The sequence below is a fragment of the Miniopterus natalensis genome, chromosome 14, assembly GCF_054644295.1.
Source record: "Miniopterus natalensis isolate mMinNat1 chromosome 14, mMinNat1.hap1, whole genome shotgun sequence".
Classification (NCBI taxonomy): Eukaryota; Metazoa; Chordata; class Mammalia; order Chiroptera; family Miniopteridae; genus Miniopterus; species Miniopterus natalensis.
The window spans coordinates 35,263,193-35,285,614 of NC_142094.1; the positions used below are offsets into that span (position 1 = coordinate 35,263,193).

The following is a 22,422-nucleotide window of genomic DNA, read 5'->3' on the forward strand; positions in this document are numbered from 1 at the left end:
TCAAAGGTCAACAGAATTGTTCACTTCCCCCAGGACAGTATCTGTTTAAGGCATACTTGAATGAGACTTTTAAAAAGAATTGGGTTACAAAGAACTTTATAAATTTTGGAAGAAGAAGAGAATTCATCGTCAATTAGAATCTTAAGCTGACATTTTCGTCAGCCTTTACCTTTATGTTAAATGTGTAATCCAATTTGTACCTTTACATTTGATGTACATATTATAATAAACAATTAATCATTACACATGCCATACTGACATTTTACAAGACTTGGAATATGTTTTATTTAAGTTATTATAGAAAATTTTAGTTATTTCATGTTTTATTTTATGATACACTATTGTTTATACCTGAAGTTGAGCCTTTGATTAGGAATGCAACTCATTATTGTGTGTGCTGCTCCAATGGGAAAATAAATGATTGCTTTTTCTATAATCTAGTTTTATGGTATTGTTTCTAATGATGAAATGCAGCAAAAGGTAAGGATTGGTTCTACTGAGGAACCAATGGGCAATAGAATTCAAATTTTTACCGTGTACAAGACATTTCCATAGATTCATAAAAGGGTAAAAAAAAAAAGCATAATTCTTGCCTTGCAAGAAACTTAAAACCTGGTAGGACAGATATGTACTCAAATACTTAAACCATAGTTAATACTGCATAAAACCTAAGGATAAAGTGCTAGGTAATCACAAAGTGTTTGGCAGATTGTTTAATGATTACAACATCAATAATAATCTATTGCGAAGAGAAATTGTAGATATTGAAAAATCTGGGCAATGCAGAAAGTTAGTAAAAGTAGAGAAGGGAAGGAACCACTAAAATCAAACGCAAATTTACTTATACATGAGGATCTGGCAGAGATAAACCAGGTAACTAAAGACGAGATAAGTAACTGACATGGTGCTTTTGAAATCAAATCAAATTAAAAGAAGATCTACATAAAACTGAGCTTCTGGCGTATTAAAAAAATGTGGCTGTTGCAAATGTCAAAACCAATGTGACTGAAGTATTTTATCTTACAATTGTCAGAAAATTATGCTAAAAACTCAATTAATACTTTAATTGTTCTTTGTCCATTCCAGGAATTAGCATATGATCTCAATTACAACCTAAATTTTATTAATTATAAGGAAAATATTCTTATGCTTATCATTTTTAGTTTCATTTTCCAAATTAAATTCCCAATCAATCCTTTTATTCTTATTTACTATGAAATTTTGGTCCCCATTTAATGTTGATACTCCTTGACCAGACTTTTCTCTGGTACCAATCATCCTTGGTTAGAAAGTCCACCAAGTATTACTTTTGGCTGAGGCTACAAGGAAGTATTCTTGAAGGATGGACTGGGTCTTAACAGAAGTGAGGAAATGCTAGAGAATGAAAGTGTTAGGAAAAGATATAGAAATAGAAACGTGTAGACATGTCAAGAGGAAAAAAAAATAGATTAATTTGATCTGAAAGGTCAGTTGAAATCAGATAAAAGGGGGCTTTGAAGATCTAATTTTTATTGGTAGGCACTGGGAACCCCTCAAAGTGTATATGCACAAAATGAAATCATCTGAGGTACCCGTAAGAATATTACTTTGGGTTCAGATATTAGGATGGATTAAAGTAGGATTTGACTAGTGACAGAAAGATTCTGTAAGAGGCTTTTGTTTAAGTGCAGGCATGAAGTAAGCGACGCATGGAGTCATGGCAGAATGACAAGCCAATGGGAGGACACTGCACTGAACATAAAGGGAGGAACAGGTTTGGTGAGAAGAGCAGATGTTGAAATTAGCTTTGCACCAGTTGAATTCTGCAAGCAGCCTGAGCCCCAGGTCTAAAGCTTGAAAGAGAAATCAGGGTTGAAAATAAAGATTTGTGATCTTCTGTACAGAAACTCCTGGGGTAAATAAAATTGCTGAGAGAGAGAGCAAAGAAAAAATGGCTCAAGACAAAGGCTTGAGTATTGCTTATATTTTAGGAGAAGAAAGGGGACTAATTAACAAAGAAGCGAGAAAAAATAGGATCACATTTAGAACAAGCAGAGTTGAGATCCAGAGGAGCCAAGGAAAAGGAGCTTCATAAAGGAGGCACTGAAATGAGGAGGGGGAAAGCAGAGAAAAACTCTCAACGCAATGAAGAGGAGGTCATTGGAGATGGCCTCTAAGAGAATGGCTTTACCAGAGGATTAACAAAGAGGTTTACATTCGTTTCATGGACCTGTCCACACACTTTCCTCCTTAAACTGGAGACCTGCAACATTACGTAACAGAGACACCTGGACAAGGCGTCATGGCACATGGGTTCTAGCCCTGGCTCCTCTGAGCACCCACGTGGCCCAGTACTGGTCATATAACCACTCTGGACATTAACTTCCTCACTTGTAAAATAGGAGATGGCAGGAACTTGGGAGAGGGGCTCATGCCCAGCTGACATTTCACACTAACTACAATTATAAGAAATATTAAAAAATAAAATTCCTTCTCCAATGAACAAGATTTTGAGAGGTTATTAAAAGCATTGGCTTTAGAATCAGATGCACCTGAGATTGATACTAGCTTGGGTGCCTAATAGATCTACAGTACACTAGAAAAGTGATTTAACTTCTAAACTGTGGTTTCCTCTTCTGTCAACTGAGGTCAATACCAGTACCTCCCTCAGGGAGGTATGGAAAAATTACATGAGGCATGGAAAGGCATTAGAATAGTTCCTGGAACCTAAAAAAAGGCTCATAAATATCTGTTGGCTGAAAGACTAAATACTGGCTACTATTCTTAGATAGGATAGAATCATGCAAGGAAAGAACTCAGACCTTGAAATAAATATAAAGTGTGAGGGGGAGAGCAGAGGTTTACAGGGACAGTAATAAAAATATCAGCTGCTAGCTCTGTCACTTAATGGTAGTGTGACTTGAGCAAGTGAACTAATCCTAAATCTTGCAGACAAGAAAAAATTGAAGCAAAAATGGCAGACAATAAACTAAATCTGAGAGTTGGGTCCATGAATGTTATCTATATTGTTCTTGATTCCTTTTAGATATATTTGTAATATGTCATTATTATAAATTATTGATCAAGCCCTGGCTAGGTAGCTCAGTTGGTTAGAGTATCATCCGGATACGCCAAGGTTGTGGGTTCGATCCCAGTCAGGGCAGATACAAGAAGCAACCAATGAATGCATAAATAAGTGTAACAACAAACGGATGTTTCTCTCTCTCTAAAATCAATAAAAAACTATTGATCAATTGGAGCAGTATTTGCATAACATGAGGATTATGTGAGTTAAATAAAATAGCATTAAAAAAATCATAGTTTTTTTTAACAGGGTTCGTGCTCAATAAATCGTTGCTGCTGTTATTTGTTACTATAAATATCATATTATTACTATACCATTCTAGGAGATGGAACTTAAAGCAGAGAGGGAGGAGGGAGCATAAGGGTACAATGTGTATAAGTAGACATGCAGGGTGAGAGGAAGGCAGTGAAAAGAACAGAAATGAAACTAGCTTGACTGAAAACAGCAGGGCAGCCTGGGTAACAAAATATTTAGAAAAAAATTATATCAACTCAATACGGTAACTCTGGTTGATCAGCCTGATCAGAAATTTTCACTTAAGCTTTTCATCAATAGAATAAAAAATTAAAAAGGTTGATGATCTCTTATGTACATATCTAAGAACATATACAAATTGCTCAGCAAGGGAAATGTACAAGAATGTTCATAAAAGCACTATCCATAATAGCATCAACTGAAAAACTACCCAAATGCCATTGACAGTGAAATGGATAATGTGTGCTGTATCTACACAATGTAATACTACACAGCAATAAGAAAAATGATTTTAACTACACACGTCAATAAAATAATTCCACAAAAAAACAGTAAGTGAAAGCAGCTAAGCACTTAAGAGCTCATACTGTGTGATTCAATTTAAATGAAGCAGAGACAGGCAGAAAGAACTATGCTGTTAGAAGTCAAGGTAATAACTACTGGGAGGAGGGGAGAGTTAGTGACTGGAAGTGCAAGGGGGCTTCTCAGGGTGCTGTGTGTTCTATTTCTTGACATGAGTGCTGGTTATACGGGTGCCTGTTCAATTTGTAAAAGTTCTTTAAGATGTGTACTTAATATATGTGCACTTTTCTGCATGTATATTTCAATAAAAAGTTTTTTAAAGGACAGAAAAAAAACGGTGTTGATGATGACAACTTTATAAGTGAACTCCTTCCAAATCTAAGGTCTCCAGGGGAACTTGGAGAAGAAAAGAATGATGTACTTGTTGAGTCACTTGAGAGTTTCGGCAACCGAAAAATATAATTGATATTCAGAAATGGTTAATGTAGCACAATTGTGTGGAAATAAAGAATTTACATGTGATTTCAAAACAAGTCTCAGATGCAGAGAGCCAGATGGGGCCTTTATTTATTCAAATGTGATTCTGACTGGGAGAAAAATATCTTTCTCTGGAGATTAACCTGTGACTCTCACAAACAATGAAAGTGTCTGGCATGCACATAGGGAAAATTGACTCTGGACCCAAAAGTTTGCTGATTTTGAAATGGATGTGCTAAGAAAGAACTTTATTTAAAAGAGTTGACTAAAAACAGCTGCACTTTGTCATCAGAATAAAAATTCACAAGTATTCTAAGACTTCAAAAAACTATAACAAACAATGTGACCTCATTAACCCTTAGAAAAGACATTTCTGCCACGGTTATGTTCAATCATGATTTATTTCTCCCCAAAACCTCTTGCAATGGCTGTCTTTAGAGATGCTTCCAGTAAAGGGTAAAGGAAGCAGAACTTGAAAGAAATAATAAAATTCTTCTTCATTTCTAGTGAAAATGGTGGTAGTGAAATATGATTTAAAAAATTTTTTTAATAGTAAGTTTGAGCGTGTTCAGTTGTAGCTTATTCTTAAGAATGCTTAACTATGGGTTGAGGCATTTAAAAAAGAGGCAAAACAGTAGAAAAATTAAGGAAGATTTAGGGGTTAGTCTTAGACATCATCCTGTCATTTCCTTTGTTCCAGTTTTCCACATGAAGGAATCTACTTAAGAAAATGTATGTGACTGCTGACTTAGGCTATAAGGGAGGTTATAACATCTCCTTGCTGGAAAATGTTTAAGAAAATGGTTAACTAGCCATTTTAAATTATTTGGAATTAATGCTCCACAAAGTGAGGTGGCCAAATAGGGTGTCTTCCAGATTTATGACTGCATCTTGCTCTCTGCTTCTGTAAACAATATTGAGAGTCTCTCTTTCACAGGGTGACACATTTTGCGCCCATCAAAAAACATTAAGCTCTAAACCACAGTGAAAGTGAATTGTAGTTTCAAGGGACTTAGAAATTGTTTCTACAAAACTAAGTGAGGCAGACAGTTGATAAATTAACCAGCTAATTCAGGCAAAAATACTTCCAATTTTTGAGAGGGAAGAGAAAGGACCTTTCGATTAGTTGTTCCCTCATTTTCTGAGTAACTGGGTGAGTCTACACTGTACTTTGTGTAGATATAGCTCAGTGTCTTCTTGTTGAATAACAGCATCACATTAGAGTGAAAAGATGTTACAATTTGCCAAATGCTTCCATATATAGTACTCACATATATTACATAGTGAAAATACTAAGAATTTGGGAGGTAGGATTATAACAATTCAGATAACAAAGGAGAATTCAGAAAATCATAGCAAAATTCTGATCTTAGGGCACTATAGAGACTATGAGTCCAAATTCATCATACTTCAATGTAAAGAAAATAACCCAGAGATTAGGAATGAGAGCTTTTCCATAGGATACAGAGTCACTATGAAGACTCCAACTTTGGTCTGTTCTCTCTGGAGCCCTACAGTCACCAGAGTGTAAGCTCCATAAAGCAAGGATGCTATCTCTCTTTCCACCGCATTATCTCCAGCATCGAGTGCGGCATCTGGGACCACAAATTACTCAGTACATGGGTTGTATAAATTCATCTCTGTAACTATCTAACTTGCTTTGTGACATGGACACATCTAACTAACACATCCTTAAATCTCAGGTCCATAATTTTAGAGTCAATGTAATATATTCAGAAGTTAAACCATTCAAAAATTAAGATTTACAGAAGTAAATCTGTATTTACTTTTAAATACCCATCAAGCTATTGTAATATATCAAATGTTCATGACCTAATTTTTCAGTATTCACATTCATTTATTCTGTCAGTAGATTTTAACCATCACCTATGAATACACAAACTAGCAAAGATAAGTTAAATCAGAGTTCACCTCCACCAGAATGCCAATATAATTTCAAATATAAAATTTATATTGTGATAAAAAGTTTTTCAAGTAATTATCTGGTTTTCAAAATATACCACCTTTTTTCCCTATTTTGTGAAGTCTCACTTTGCTAACAACACACTTTTACTACTATAAGATGTAGTTTTTTTAAAAATGCTTGTGGGAACAACTATGCTAGGCTATGCATCATAACTCCTGAAAAACTGTAAGATCCCATATTCTTCTAAAAGTCAAAGACAAGCATTTCACAAGCTATTATGGAGGCTACTAGAACAGCAATTGTTTTCAGGTTCAAGGAAGTGAAAATTTTCTAAGACAAGACATCTACCACCTATTAGACATGTGACTATAAAGTAGTATATTTTTTCAACAAATATGTAAGAACTAACACATTCAGGTGATTGTACTGTTTCAAAAGTGAGGCTGTTATACCAAAATTGTTACAATTACTATAAACATTTTGAAAAGTCCCCTTCCAGAATTGCTTTTAGAGAATGCAGCTCATTCTTTTGAATATCTACAAGGATAGCACAACTTTTTCCTTTGAAAGTAGAAAATAGTTTTAGAAGAGTCAAAAATTATTTAGAGCATGTCTAGAGAAGTAGGTGTGTATCTAAAAGAATGTATGACTACAGCAGTAATTTGAAGAATTTTTCCAGGTGGCTCCAAATTTCCAAATCCACTCTTGGGTAGTTTCAAAAAAATACTTTGTTCTAGTTTTATGTAAAAGAGTTGACTAAAACTTTATTTAAAAAAGCTTTACAAAAGTTTCCAAAAAACATTTAAGAATTGTGGGCTACGTACAAATTTCCAGAGGAACTCTCTCAAGGACAACACACATTTTTAATAAATTATATATGCGTAACTTAAAAGCCAAGTCTCATTACTTTATAGGCATACCACATATAGTTTTTTCACGTATCAAATCTAGATTAAGCGCTGTGTGTGGTAATTTGCTAGAAGCAGGATAATTTGCTACCCTTAATCAGAAATCGAGTTTTGGAAACTCCAAGCTGCTCTCTCACCATGATCAGGAATCACATTTCTGATATAGTGTGGTCACTCACAATAGGTCTCTCCTTACTGCATTTCTTAAGCAGGTTGAAATTAAAATTCTAGAAATTCTAGATATGATTTCAATAAAAAATGCCAACTTCCACCAGTTGTCCTCCAGGATTAGGTTGCTAATTGTGAAAACTATGAGCATTTCTATTATACAGAGATAAAAGTATTTACACTGTGAGCAGTTTTAAAATGGAATATAAATCAATATGCAAACTGAACTCTCCAACTGAAAGTTTTCCAAATTTCAATGAAAAGTTTAATACTTAAAAAAAACCCCACCAAGGCTACTTAGATAACAATGGAAAAGAACAACATGTCTTAACTCTTTTTTCATCACGGAGCAATTCTTTTGCTTCATGTTGACTTTGGCGGATTCTGGCTTTTCTCAATGAAAACAGATACTTGGCCATGATTTTAAATTTAATGCTGAAACAGGATGAAACATATCCTGGAATTCCCACATCTCCTTTTTTATTAACATGTACTATGTCATGCAAGTGACCCGCTGTGTCTGACACATTCAACCCCTTTGGCCCTCAACAAGTAGCAACAAAATGAGAAGCACATGAACCTTTCTAGACAGTTCCAAGAACTTGTCTTTTTAAAAATTTTTTTATTCATTCAAATATTTATTGAGCAGATAGGGAGATACAAAGGGGTTTAAAACATGGTCAAAGAGGTGAGGCAAATGAACAAGTAGAAAGAAAAGTTCACTGAATCACAGCAGGCAAAAGAAAGTGCTTCAGATTAATAGTGAGATTGCTTCCAGCCTGGAGTGGGGCAGGGTGAGTGGAAACTCAGGAAAGGGGGTTGAGACTAAAATAGACTTCAGTCTGGAGTGGTGATGAGACTCAGCATGGACTCTACTTGTCTCCCCTTCTCCTCTTTCCCCATCTTCGGGCTTGATTTACCACTAGTGCCCAGGATTGTTCAATGGGTTTCTTCTATACTTGCTTGCATTTTTGTTTTAATGTCTTTGACAAAACTAGATCCTTTGAGTGTTTTAGGAGTTTTTTCCTGTTTTTTGAAGGATTCTTGACCTTTTGATCTTGGTGTTGATGGTATTCAGTCTTTCCCACTCTGGTGTGGTCTTTATGCATTTTTGGAGCTCTTATACAGATTTCTTTATTGGAACTTTTTCTGCAGCTTCCGCATCCTCAAAATCATCATCATCGTCCTCATCATCTTCATCAGCAGCAAGTTTTACTTTCTTTCTGTGCAATCTTGCTACCACCTCCAGGGGCAGAATGCTCTCCAGACATACTCAGGAGTGTCACATCCTCCCCCTCTTCATCTTCGGACTCTGCATCTTCCTCCACAGCTACTAAGTGCTGTCCACGCAAATGCACAGGTCCTGAACCACACTTCAACCCCAGGTGGTGTTATTCCAAAGCCACCAAGGGAAACCATTGGCTGTACAGACATTCTCAGAGTTGCCAGTGTTACTAATCATACTGCCTTCATAATCCATTGCTTCTGCTTTCAACAGTGTGCAATTCATCCTTGGCACCAGCCCCTAAACTGACTGTTCTTAAAGTGATCATCTTTGTGGGTCTTTAGTTCACAACTGAAAAGTTAGTTCTGGGCCTCAGAGGGCTCATGTCCTTGTCCATCGAGCCTTCCATGAGGTGGTGGCACACACTTAGGTGGGGGAGAAGGCGGGCAGAGATAAACAACTTCTGCTCCACAGACAGGCATGCAGGATGGAATTGCACCAGAGAAGAATTAGTCTTGAGAACACATTGTACTATCCTGCACCAGAAATTAGGAAATTAGGGCAGCAAGATTATGTTTGTAAAGGAAAATAATCTAAACTTTTTTAGCTTGAGAAGACAATGAACCTAACAACAGCTCTTACTTTAGGCTTACAATTTATCTCTCTATATTCTAGTCAAATCTGGGTCTGGGCCAAACTGACCCAAGGAAAGGAGAACTGTCTTTGTTGTGCCACTCTGAATCAATGTATGGCACTAACAAGGACTTCCTGCCTTTGGGGTTTATTTGAGGATTCTTTATGGGGGAGCAAGCTTCAGTGGCTGACATGTCTGTATGGTGAGGGTGAGGGTATGGGGAATGGGGGGCTGGGAGGGATGCAGTATAAAATGAACCCTCCACAGCCCACTCCAAGGACATGATGAGGCATTTCTGAGGATATGGAGCTAAATGGGGGAGAGACATCTTCACATTTTCCTTGGGGAACAAGGGGGACAATTCATGTAACTTTCAGAGTCTCTTTCCACTGAGTTTCTACTTAATTATAAGCCCTCACTAAAGATGGATCCTTGGATATGAAAATTCAAGGTTACAATGAATGGAGAGCTGGTCCATCAGATTAATGCAGGTCCCCTTGACTGTCCCCCTTCTCTGAGTCTTCAAACCTAGTATCTTGGAATCAGCCCTGAGAACTTAAATATGAGGCTGAACTCAAATATGATTATTCTGTGCTGCAGGCATGAGAGCTTTGGTGAGAGAAGGAAACCCAGGGAACCACTCATGTGACTGGGAACGAGGAGCACGGATCTCCCTTTTTGGTTCTGCTTTGGACTCATAAAGTATACTTAGAAAAATATGCCTTTCATTGCTTTTGTTTCTCCATCTAAAAAGGCAATATGTACATCTTCCAGAGAGGGTGACATTCACAATTCCAGCACAAACTTTTTTTCTGTCAGTGTGAAGCCTTACTTGGTATGACACCAATAACCTTGCAGTGAGGCCTGGGCACTGGGTAGAAAAGGTTAAATGATTCACTTGCCAAATTCAACGGCTAGGAAGAGATGGGGCAATTTCAAGCAGTATAAATCAGCCATGCATTTAGAAACTATTATCAGGAGCACTAGACAGCAGTGCATGGTGCTCTGCAAACCACAAGTGATGTCAAAGCTGCGAGGCTGCCGCGCTGCCAGAGGCTCAACACGATAATAGATGCTAACATTACTGCTGAAGAAGCATATTTGATTACAAAGGGACCCAAGAGCAGTAAAGCCCTTGGAAAGCTTCCCTCTGAGTTTTACAAGAAATAAGATAAGCAGCATCTCCAACTGTAATCACAAAATATAATAAAAATGCCCTGGGCTCTCATAGGACTTGCAAGTATATCTCCCTTGAGTGATATAAAACCATGCCGTTCCTAGTACACAACGACTAGGACAAAGTAACCACCAAATGGAGGTAATGTCTAGATGGAGACACAGACAGCTCCATACGGAATCTTTAATTGTGCTTTTAAAAGAGGTGGACCTGTTTAAATTGAGCCCAGCCTGTACATCCCCACTTCTCAAACCTTTCCCTTTGTCCTCATGCCTCAGTTACACAATCCATTAGCTCAATATTTCCAGCCTAATTCCTCATGGTATCTGGTGACCTGCCAGCCTCCCTCCAAGCCCCCGCACCCCTCTAACCTCTACCCCACCCTCCATTCTCACCCCTAGCTCCTAGTGTTTCCACCCTGGGTCTTGCCCAAGGTCCCTTCCCTCTCACTTGTGAAGTGGAAAGTTCAGACAATGATAACTGTGAAAAAAAATTAAAAACCTACATGTGAATTCATTTCAGTATTAAAAAAACCTAAAATTGGCTATCTAGGAGTTAGTTCCTCCTCAACTTCTTAAATGCCACTCCATGCTTGCTTGCTATATATTTTAAAATTTAGATGGGCCAATGGGTTATCTAGTACAACCCAAATTATCTTTTGAAGAAATTATATTTGGTTAAGAAAGACACAGTAGGAGATAAAGAAGTTTAGGTAAAATGTCTCTGGAAAAGAAAACCTAAAATACACAAAGAAAGAAAAATAAATAAATAAATAAAATAAAATGCACAAAGACATTTATTTAACAGGAAAAAAAATGGTTAAAAGGTACTACATACACAAAAATACTTTATATACCTTATAAAATATTTGTAAATTAATCATAATGAAATGCAAGGCATGCCACATGTGCAGATTTCGAATGGCAGAGATAAATGCACTCTGGTGCACCCTCCCTCATTTCTTTCTATCTCCATTTCTACCAGTTTGCAAGACGGCACTTTATCAGTCTTCTCTGTTGCTTAGCCCTAATCTTCTGCCCTTTCCCCATTTATTCCTACTACCCTCATAATATATTCCATTAAAAAAGGTGAAATTTGGATAAGGAAAATCTTGTGAGGTATATCTAATTATTTGGCTATCAAACTAAAAGTTTGACTTACAAGAATCTTTTCCAGGGTTCTTCTGCCTTCTAACAATCCAAAAATGTCTTAAAATGCCCAGTGTAGCATAGAGGTAAGCAACTCCGACAAGAACGGATGCTCTGCATTGCTTGATTTTGAAATAGACAACTGTAATTCCCTGGATAACATGCAGCCACTCTAGGAGACAGCTTCAGTTCCTTAAGTGTATTTAGATAAACAATGACTTTCAGTCTTCTTTCATGGTTTAGGTAGAAAATATCAGTACAGAAAAGATGTTCTTGTATTGAAGGTAAGAATTTTGTTTTGAGTTTGATTTTTAAAATAAAAGGTTGGAAGACAGTATGCTGCTTGTGTTGTTCCGTGTGGAGTACAAAATTAACATTTCAATCTTATGACCCATTGGGGCCATGGGATAATCTCATTTGGCAGCTGTTTGATAAGGATGGTAACACTCCAGGGTGTGCTATGTTGGATACCTCTGCTTCTTGGGTACCTGCCATTAGCAGCTTGCCTGATAATGTCCCTTTGCTGCACTGTCTTACTGTAGAAGCCCCCTTCATAGCTAGAGCTGTTTTTCTGAATTCTGCTTCTCAGGCATTTCACGAGTATTTTCAATGTAGTAAACCACTAAGATGTTCCCTGTATCTTATCCAGAAACTTGTATCTTCATTTTTCTGGAATGCTGACCAAAAACTTAAATAAAATAAACATAGAAAGACTTTACTAAAAAGGGAAAGTAACAATATAGAGTTAATATAAAGTCAATAGCACAATTCATCATTATACTGCTATTACGTTCAACAGCTGAGAGTTTAGTTCCCAGGAACTTTATTTGTTAAAAGACATCATTTTTTTGTCAGTTACTACCATGATATATCTATCTATAGCTATATCTAATTATAAACAATGTGAGACTTGTTTCAAGAAAAAAATAGCCAAATGTATGCACTTTAGTCATTTTAAATAAAAACATTTTCTTTATCAGTAACACTAATAAATAAGTTAGCTAAGATGATCATTCTGAAGTGTTTCAAGAATTTGAACCTATTTAGTCATTTAATAAATAATTATTAAATTAAAAGTTATGTATGTGGGCATATGAAATGAAGTGTTCTAAATTTGGGGTTAGTATCAAGAAAAAACATATATGTCAACTACATGCCATTGAGAATTAAGTATAAAGTATATAAAATATAGCAGGATAATTCTGCAATTACTTTCACATCAAGAATAAAAACTATAGAGAGTGCAAATGTTTATCTAAAATAAAGTTCTATTTATCCCTAAAAAAAAAAAAAGAATAAAAACTAAAATCCCAAACTACAGAATTCTCCAAGTAACATAAGTATATTTGACTCCATACTCCCTTTTTATATCTATCTTATTGTGAAAGTCATTTTTAAATGCAAAAGAACATTTTGGCACTGCTGCCTATTTAAAGCATTTTAAAGTATTGTAAAAAGAAAAAAATGCTTTGCTGATCTTTTCACCTGCTTGAGCCAGAAATGAAAAATACAAAATTACAAAATAAATAATGGTGACTTTTGAAAACTCTGAACAGATAAAATAAAGACAGAGTTCACTGATTTATGTTGACAGCAATTAAGTAAGAGAATTAAGTTTTGCCCTTTGTGCTTATTGCAAGTAGACACTTTTTTTCTTACTTTCATATAAGAAACAAGAAGTCAATGAACACTACCACTGAAGAAACTTCAGTGGCTTTTCTTATGAAAGTGGCTTCCCAAGCCTGCATTGGCTCATAGCTTGGCCTCTCCTGGACACCTCCAAGCCCAGCACAAGTAGCAGCCAACTACGGTTTGCTGTGTAGCTCATGCTGGGTGGCCCTGGGCAAGGCACTGGCACAGGCTGACTTTGCATCTCCCGGGAGGCCTCAGAGACAGTGCACCTAGTGGCCAGTCTCGACCACGCTGGCTTACAACCCCACCACACCCAAGAGTGACACACTCAAGGGGTGCACTTTGTGAACACCAAAGCCCCACTGAAGTAAATCCTGCTCCACAGGGGTGTCTCCAGCACAACAGCTCTTTGGCTGTAGTTGCAGCTGGTCTTCACAGCTGATTGGCCTGGGTGTCAATTCTTCCCAGTGACGCCAACAGCAACCAAGGCTCAACTACAACAGGACAGTGCACACAGCCCACACAGGGGAGCACCTAGAAGGCCCAGCTCAGGTATCTGGGGAGGCTGAATCACTGGACCCTACAGGACACCTATTCCACAAAGCCACTCTACAAATTCCAGGAGACACAGCAGCTTTACCCAATACATAGAAACAAACACCTGGAAGCAGCCAAAATGTGGAGGCAAAGAAACATGTCACAAAGGAAAGAACAGAAGAAATCTTCAGAAAAGGAACTAAATGAAATAGAACCAAGCAAGCTAACAGATACAGAGTTCAGAATTATGGTTATAAGGATGCTCAAGCATATTAGTAAGAGTATTACGAAAACAAGTGAGACCACTGATGACATAATAAAGTGCCAATTTGAAATGAAGGCTACACGAACTGAAATGAAGAATAATTTACAGGGAATCAACAGTAGAGCAGAGGACGCTGAGAATCAAATCAACAATTTGGAACTTGAGGAAACAAAAAACACCCAACCAGAAGAGCAAAAAGAAAAAAGAATCCAGAAATACGAAGATAGTGTAAGGAGTCTCCAGAACAACTTCAAGTGGCTCAACATTCATATTATTGGGGTGCTAGAAGGGGAAGAAAGAGACCAAGAAATTGAAAACCTATTTGAAAAAATAATGACAGAAAACTTCCCCTACCTGGGGAAAGAAGTAGATTTACAAGTCCAGGAAGCACAGAGGGTCCCAAACAAGAGGAACCCAAAGAGGCCCACACCAAGACATATCATAATTAAAATGCCAAAGGTTAAAGACAAATAGAGAATCTTAAAAGCAGCAAGAGAAAGCAGTTAGTTACCTACAAGGGAGCACCCATATGACTGTCAGCTGATTTCTCAACAGAAACCTTGTAGGCCAGAAGGGAGTGGCAAGAAATATTCAAAGTGATGAAGAAAAGAACCTACAGCCAAGATTGCTCTACCCAGCAAAGCTATCATTTAGAATTGAAGGTCAGATAAAGAGCTTCTCAGACAAGGAAAAGCTAAAGGAGTTCATCACCACCAGACCAGTACTACATGAAATGTTGAAGGATCTTCTCTAAGAAGCAGCTAATGAACAAAAGAATCTGACAAACTAAACAGACCCAGAGACACTGATGCATGCAACAGATGATCATATTTCAGAGAAAAGAGGGAAGTGGGGTGGAGGGTGGGAAGAGATTAACCAAAGGAGTTATATGCATATATGTATAACCCATGGACACAGACAATAGCAGGGTGAAGGCCTGGGGAGGGGGTGGGAGTGAGGTGGAGGGGGTCACTGGGGGGGGAATGGGACACCTGTAATACTTTCAACAATAAAGATAAATTAAAAATAAATAAATAAATAAATAAATAAAAGTAACACAAATGTATTATCTCACAGTCTGGAGGTCAGAAGTACAAAACAGGACTTATGGGACTAAAATCTGGGTGTCTGCATGCTGTGTTCCTTCTGGAGGCTCTAGAGGAAAATTCGTTCATTGCCTTTTCCAGCTTCTAAAGGCTGCCCACATTTCTTGGTTTGTAGCCCCTTTTCATTTTCAAAGCCAGCAATTGCATCTCTCTGAACTTTGCTCTTACCATCACATCTTATCTGCTTGTAGTGTTAGAAAATAATTTTTATCTCCCCTGGTCTTTCCCTATGTGGTAGGGATAACAACAATACTGAGTTGTTTTAAGGATTGTTGACAAGACATATAAAATATCTAATACGTAAAAGATGCTCGTAAATTGGAGTTATTGCTGTTTACTCTAGTTCCAAATTCCTAACTGGCATGTATTTGAAGAATGGATAGCAGCAAGGCAATGAAGGAGAACTAAACCTTAGCGATAAGTGCCAGCTATGTGACAAACACAAATTAAACAGCAGCAGCAGCTTCCTTCATTGACCACAGATCATGTGCCAGCAATTTATTAGGCGCTTTAATATATTATCTTATTTAATCTTCCCAAATACCCTGATGAGATAGGAATCATCATCTAATTGTACAGAAGAGGAATCAGGGACTCAGAGAGGTTACATAATGTGCCCAAGGTCACACTGCTAATAAGCAGTAGAGCCCGGAATAGCAAAAGGGCAAAAGAAATAACCAGAAGTTGCCCTAAAGCCTAATCATATAAAAAAACAACAAATTTCAGAAGCAACTAGAAGAGAAGTGAAACACAAATCTTCCCACTATGAGCTCCTTAAGAACTGGGGCTGGGGCTCATTAACCGATGTGAACTCAGGATCTGGGACAAGTCCTAGAATACAGTAAGTGCTCAATAGACATATGTGTATTATAATTAACTGAAATGCATTTGGCAATGCAGGCAATAAGGAATCACATTTTCTCAAAGCAGTTTTTGTGATGACAGTAAATACAAAAGGTAGGAGTAGCGAGAATGTTCATGCATAAGGACAACAGTCAGAGGGTAAAAATATCTTTATATATCTACTCTGTGATAATGACTACTGTGTTCATACAGCTTCCCCCTATTATTATTATTATTATTATTATTATTATTATTATTATTATTATATAAAGATTTCAATCACTGGGAATGGTATTACCTTAAAATGTGAAGGACAATGACGAAGATCTCTCTCTCTCTCTCTCTCTCACACACACACGCACACACACACACACGTGTGTTTGGGGGATGGCTTAAAATTCACTTGGCTGTATATGCTCTATGAGGAAAAAATCTACCTGAAAGAAAACTCTATGAAAGTTGTAAAAATGAATCAAAAGCTTAGTTCTCTTTTGTTCAAATAATATCTACAATTTAAAGTCATGGCAAAATAAATTCAAAATTACGTTAGATATGCACAACTGCATTTATACGAGTGAAACCTCATCGATTGGATAGCTTGCTTTTTTTTTTTGGTGGGTAGAGTGGGACTATTAGGAAAACAAAGAGAACCTTGGTCTATCAGAATTTTCAAAGGAAATAACACTTTAGCCAAACCAAAATTCCCCACAGCAACAATGTACATACAGCTACACCCAGGGACTAAATTGTGTTTATGCTTTTCTTAAGCAACAGAGTTCATTCTGACAATTTATCTACAAAGAAGTATGCCAGAAAACTGCCTATTCATTCTCTGTACTCTGTTTGGAAAACAAAGCATGACACATAGCAATATAAAAGAAAAATAGAATCCCGGGATGCATTTGCAATGATTGCAGGGAAGTGCTCTAAATTGTCTTAGGCCTGTGGCACTGGTTTTCAGAACAGCATTAAACACTGCCCCATGCTGTTCATCTTGTGTCTTGCAGCCTGCGAGGACCAGGCCTGGACTCAGAAGGATGAGTCACAGGCCAGATGTACGAAGCTGTTAACTCTTTAAAAGCAACAACTGGGCTTGTAAAAGAGAAACGGAACAATCTTGATAATTAGTGATTCTTGAGAATTAGTAATTTCTAATTCAGATGCCATAGAGCACACAGTTGTAGTCATGACAAAGCAGTGTCTAAGAGCACACCGTTTCCTATTAAACAGCAGATCTTCCCATATTCAGCAACATCATCAACCAATATAAAAGCACTAAAAGTCCTTGCTGATTTTAGTTACTTTGATTACAGAAGCTCACTATCTAAAGTCCTTAATTTTAACAAAATCAACTATAAAACATTCCAATTAAAAACATATAAGCAGTAAATTGAAAATATCTTAGGTGCATGCAGCATAAATTCAGTATTAACTCACTTTACTCACTTATTCATTGATTCAAATACTTAAAATCTCTAATGTGTTTAGAGAAGATCAAGTGCTGAGGGGAAAAAATATTGACTTGTCTTATTTTAAACTCATAATCACTAACTTCAAGTGGGTCCTAGTGTTGCCAACTATCCTATATTCTACTCAATGTACTCCCTTAGATGACTGTATCCCACTTTTCCTCTCCCTTTAAACCTTCAAAATCCCCTGCCCCTCCTCAGTCTCAGCTGATGATCTCACTTCTTGTTTCACTAAGAAAACAAATCAATTGGAAGAGGACTTCCATGGGCTCTCAACTCCAAAGATATCATCCTATCTGTGCCTGTGTTCACGTGCTCTGCCCTCCCTCCTATCATCCTATCTGTGCCTGTGTTCACGTGCTCTGCCCTCCCTCCTATTATATTGGGAGAACTGTCCGGCTCCCATCAAAGGGCCCATCCTCTATCTCCTACTCAAAACCATGTCTCCTATAACTGTTCAATCTTGTAGTACATCATCAATTTTCCCCTTTCTACTAGATTCTTTCCATTATGACACAAGCATGTCATAATATATCCCATCTTGAAAATACAAAAAATAAAATAAAAACATGATCTCAGCTCCTCCTCTAGCTACCAGCCCAATTCTTTGCACCCCTTTGCAGAAAAAATCCTCTAAAGAATTGTCTAAATCATTCCACTCTCAATAGAGGTTATTTTGCCTTAAAAGGCAAAATCTGACCCTTCCCAGGTGAAAAATTCTTATTTTTTTAATAGATAAAGCATATCATACATATAATATGTAACAAATATAAAGAATATCTGTGATGTTAGAATTTCTTGGGGTAGGGGAGGACAATTAGGAAAAAATATCTTCAAAAGCTCCTTAGGAAGGTGATAATGATAAAAGATTGAGAAACACTGATCTAAACCTACTATCTTATGTCCTTTCTTCTTTTCTCATTCCCAGTACCCCATAGAAACTCCTATTGTCAATGTCACCCAAGCCCTCCATATTGCTAAATTCAGTAGCCAATTCTTACATGAAACTAGAGGCAGCACTTAGCACACCTGATCAAAATCTTTCTTCCAACACTCTCTTGGCATCACTTATGCCTTAGTTTTTTCCCTAACTATCTGAACCCTTGATAACTGGTATCAGGAACAGAACTGAGGCAAAAACTAAGGATTCTCGTACATCTGCATTGCAACCACTCTTCAACACACCACCACTACTGCTATAGTCCAAGCCACCTTCCTTTCTGGCTGTATTTTCACAATATTAGTCCATTTGGCCAGCTCAGCTATCTTCCAGTCTAACTTACGCTCAATAGCAGGAGACCACCACCTCAAATCTGAGATTGTGTAATTCCTTCAATAACATTCCATTGGAGTAAAATCCAATGTCTTTATCAGAGCCCACAAGCTCTAGATAAACTGGGCCTCCTGCTGCTTCTCTGCCTTCATCTTACCCCTGCCCCTCCTTCTGCACTGCATGCCGGTCACACGGGTCTCCTTGGGAAACTGCTCGTACCTTGGGGCTTTTCAACTTGCAGCTACTTCTGCTTGGATATTGCTCCAGATATTCTGATGGCTCACACTTTCATTACCTTCAAGTCTCTGCTGCTCAAAATCACTGCGTCACAGACCTGCTCACACTATATGCAAAATTACCCCTTTTCACTTTGTATCTCCCCATCTTGCTTCATTTTCTTTCCCAACACTGTCATCTCACATAGATATTTACTTATTTCTCCTGCTCCTGCTGGAAAAGAAGCTCTCTGGAGCTTTTATTGTTTGTTTCACTGCTGTACTCAGGGTGCCTAGAACAATTTTGAGCACACAGTAGATGTTCGGTAAGCATTTATATAATTTAAAAAATGAATTCAACATCTGACTAAAAGATTACAATTACCATTAAAAAATAAAACTGGATTTTAATTCCTCTTCTTGGAATAAAATGTCATGGTCTCATATGCCTGTGGCAAGTAAAATTATAAGATGCAAAAATATCGAGTAAGTCACAGAAATGGAAAGGAAACTCGGCTTTGGGTAGAGTGATTCTGAGGGGGCCAATTCACAGAAGAAATTTTAGGAAAGATCAACATTTAAACAGCTTCCTCAAACCAACAGAGACTTCTACACTGGGTCACATAAAATGTTTTGTGCTAGCTACTCAAATACTGTTTTAGGTTCTCTCTCTCATTCTTTCCTAGAAGCAAACAGTCAAGTCACAATGAGAAAATGTCAGACTCTGGAAACAGTATTTCAGGAGAAAGATGGATGATCAGAATGTCCATTCAGAATGTCTCATAAATCTGATGCAATAGAATAAGAAACTTCTTAAATGAGGTACATTTGTGAAAAAAGAAAAAAAACAAATTTAGAAGAAAGCTTGTCTAATGCAGAATGCTGGTATTCCGTTATCCCTCCCTTCCTCTCTTTTAATCTTAATGTTTAAAATTCCCTACTTTAGGAGAGGGGGACTGGATGAAAGAAGGTGAGAGGATTAGCTAAAGCACATATATGCATAACCCATAGACACAACAGTGTGGTGATGGCCAGAGGGAAGGGCGGGGGAGGAGGGGGAGGGCCTGGGTGGAGGAGGGCAAAGGGTGAGAAAATGGGGACATCTGTAATAGTGTCAATAAATAAACATAAAGTTAAAAAAATCCCTACTTTAACATTAGTATTTAATTGTGGTAATACTTTTTTATTTTTGTTCACCAGATTTCATGTGAATCTTCAGAGACTTATGCCAGAACTCGAAAATTCTTAGTTCTCAAATCTCTCCTCTCTTTAAAGTGTCTTTGCCAGCTCAGATGGGAAGAAGCTTAATTGAATTCAGCTGGTGACTCAGTTGGTGATAATGATGCAATTCAATAAATTATAGCTCTCTGCTCTTTCATCTCACCCCATCTCTAGTTCTGACATTTCTTTTTAAAGCTTTTCTGGTATCAGAGAACTCTGAATGAAAAATAAAATTCTAAGTTCTGAAGGCAGCCTTAGAAAGGATCTCCTGTTAGAGGTGCAACCTGGTGGCCTGGTTTCAAACATATATCTATTGACGGCATGTGTACAGGAGCAAAAAAGTCAAAACAGCAACATTACTGATACATTTAGATCAAGTGTGGCAGAGCACACACATCCCTGCTGGGTACAGGGACAACAGGGTACACTGCCCCAATTACTAGAGCTTGGAGAAGATCTGGACTCTAGATCTGCCACTCAATAGCTATGTGACCTCAGACAAGTTAATTTAATTTCGCTGCTTCTTACTTTCCTCTTCTATAAAATGGGGATGAAATGTGTCTCATAAGGTGGTTGTGAAGAATAAATAATATAATGTAGGTAAGTGCTTAATAAGTATTCTCGAAATGCTCTTTGATGTTGGCTATCATCATCTGGTTATCCCTCCTCTTTCCTCCCCCCACACAGTAATTACTTCCCCAGAGGGACACAAGTAGGGAAAGTGCCTCTGTCCTGCCAGGACCTAGAGTGGGCAGTAAGCACCAGTAATAGTGGTGCCAGGTCACTCTAACCTCCAAGATGGTGGGAGCATCTCCATTTCCACTGACTCCTGAGTTTCTGGAGAGTGGCAGAGAGGCCAATATTAGCCTGGGTTGCCTTTCAGGCAATTTTAGGAAAAACGGAAGATTAACTAGAACGAACTCTCAGCTCATAAGCTTGCAGTCACCCCAACAAAGCAGCTAATAGCTAAATAAGTTTAGAAACTGAATTATTTCCCCTTCTACGGCGGCGATGGTCTGCTGGAAAAAGCAATGAAGCACGTTACTCGATGAAGAGAAGATTTTTGTTTCCTGTGCTTTTAATCAAAATCTTTTCAGCAAAATGTGAAGGAAAAATGAATTTAAACTTCTTTTAGTAAAAAGAATTGGTTCTCTTTTTTCCATCAATGACCATGGGAGGTTCTAGAAGTTGTAGAAATGAGGTTGAAAGATTCCCCACCACAAAGCCTTTGCTCCCAGTCAGTTTTCAGTCTCCAAAATATAAAAAAAGCATTTCTAGTTCCAATTTTTGCTAAAACCCTTTTTCCTCTCCAAAGCACTCCTTCGTTTCCTTCTGCCTGTCCTTCAAGACGTATTTCAGATTTTGTCATTCATTCATTCAGGAAGTAGAGACTTAGGGCCTACCGTATGGCACTCATAAAAGACTCCTGAGAAAACAGGGACAGCTAAGTCAGAGCAAGTTACTGTTTTCATGTTGGATTTAAAAACTCAGCTAGCTGGTATTATCTGGAAACACCTAAGTAAACATAAGATAACTGAACAATTTTATGTAAATTAGTTAATTATAATGGGCCTAAATTTGTTTCCCTGTGATATTATGATGTTTTGTGAGTTATATTATAGTTATAGTTTTATATATATTCTATATTTCAATCACCTTCATAGTCCTCTAGTTTAAAAATTCAGACAAGAACTGCAACATATAACAGTATCCACTAGATGGCAATATATGGCTTTGTAAACGGATGTCTCTTCATAGAAACTCAAAATGTTTCATACTCAAATAAGAGTGTATTTAAACTTCTCCAGAAACAGAGAAAAAAGATTAACTTATTCCTCATACTGAGGACATGATTGAAACTTATAAAAGAAAAAGCAGATGTTTTTAACCTTTTTGTGTTAGACCCACAAAGTTACTTTGACAACAGACTAGAAGCAGACTTATGGTAGAGTTCTTTGAAATAAATTTTCTAATTTGCATACAGCTATATAATAAATATTTCAATCCCTTCTATACTATTACCTCACACTGTACTAGAAAAGAAGCTATATTGTTACTGCATGGTGGAGCTGATATTTAAAGAATAGCAAATTACTTTCGAGATGTAAGAAGCAGCTATTTTCTTCCCCACAGAACAATTTCTATTACAGTTCTAAATCTATGATCTATAAACCATACTTATTACTAGTTTTCATTCTAATAGTGGCATCGAAGACCATTTCTCACTCAAATCCGATGTCAGCTTTAGTCATGCAACAAGTCAGAAGCTACAGGTACGGCAATATCCACTGCGATTCCCACATGACCCGAAACCTTGCCCGCCATCGCCAGGCTCTGCTTTATTATAACCCGTGGG

General features: G+C 37.4%; 1 protein-coding gene and 1 pseudogene across 3 annotated transcripts in view; both read right to left on the bottom strand.

Annotated features, from left to right (window-relative positions):
• RNLS (renalase, FAD dependent amine oxidase) overlaps positions 1 to 22,422 on the bottom strand; it is a 212,366-nt gene that overhangs the window by 183,750 nt on the left and 6,194 nt on the right. The gene's annotated exons all lie outside the window — the stretch shown is intronic.
• On the bottom strand, positions 8,228 to 11,821 carry LOC107543309 (nucleophosmin pseudogene; annotated as a pseudogene). Its single transcript, XR_015715638.1, has 2 exons — positions 11,519 to 11,821; positions 8,228 to 9,082 (listed from the first exon to the last, which is right to left on the bottom strand). The product of XR_015715638.1 is annotated as a nucleophosmin pseudogene (transcript).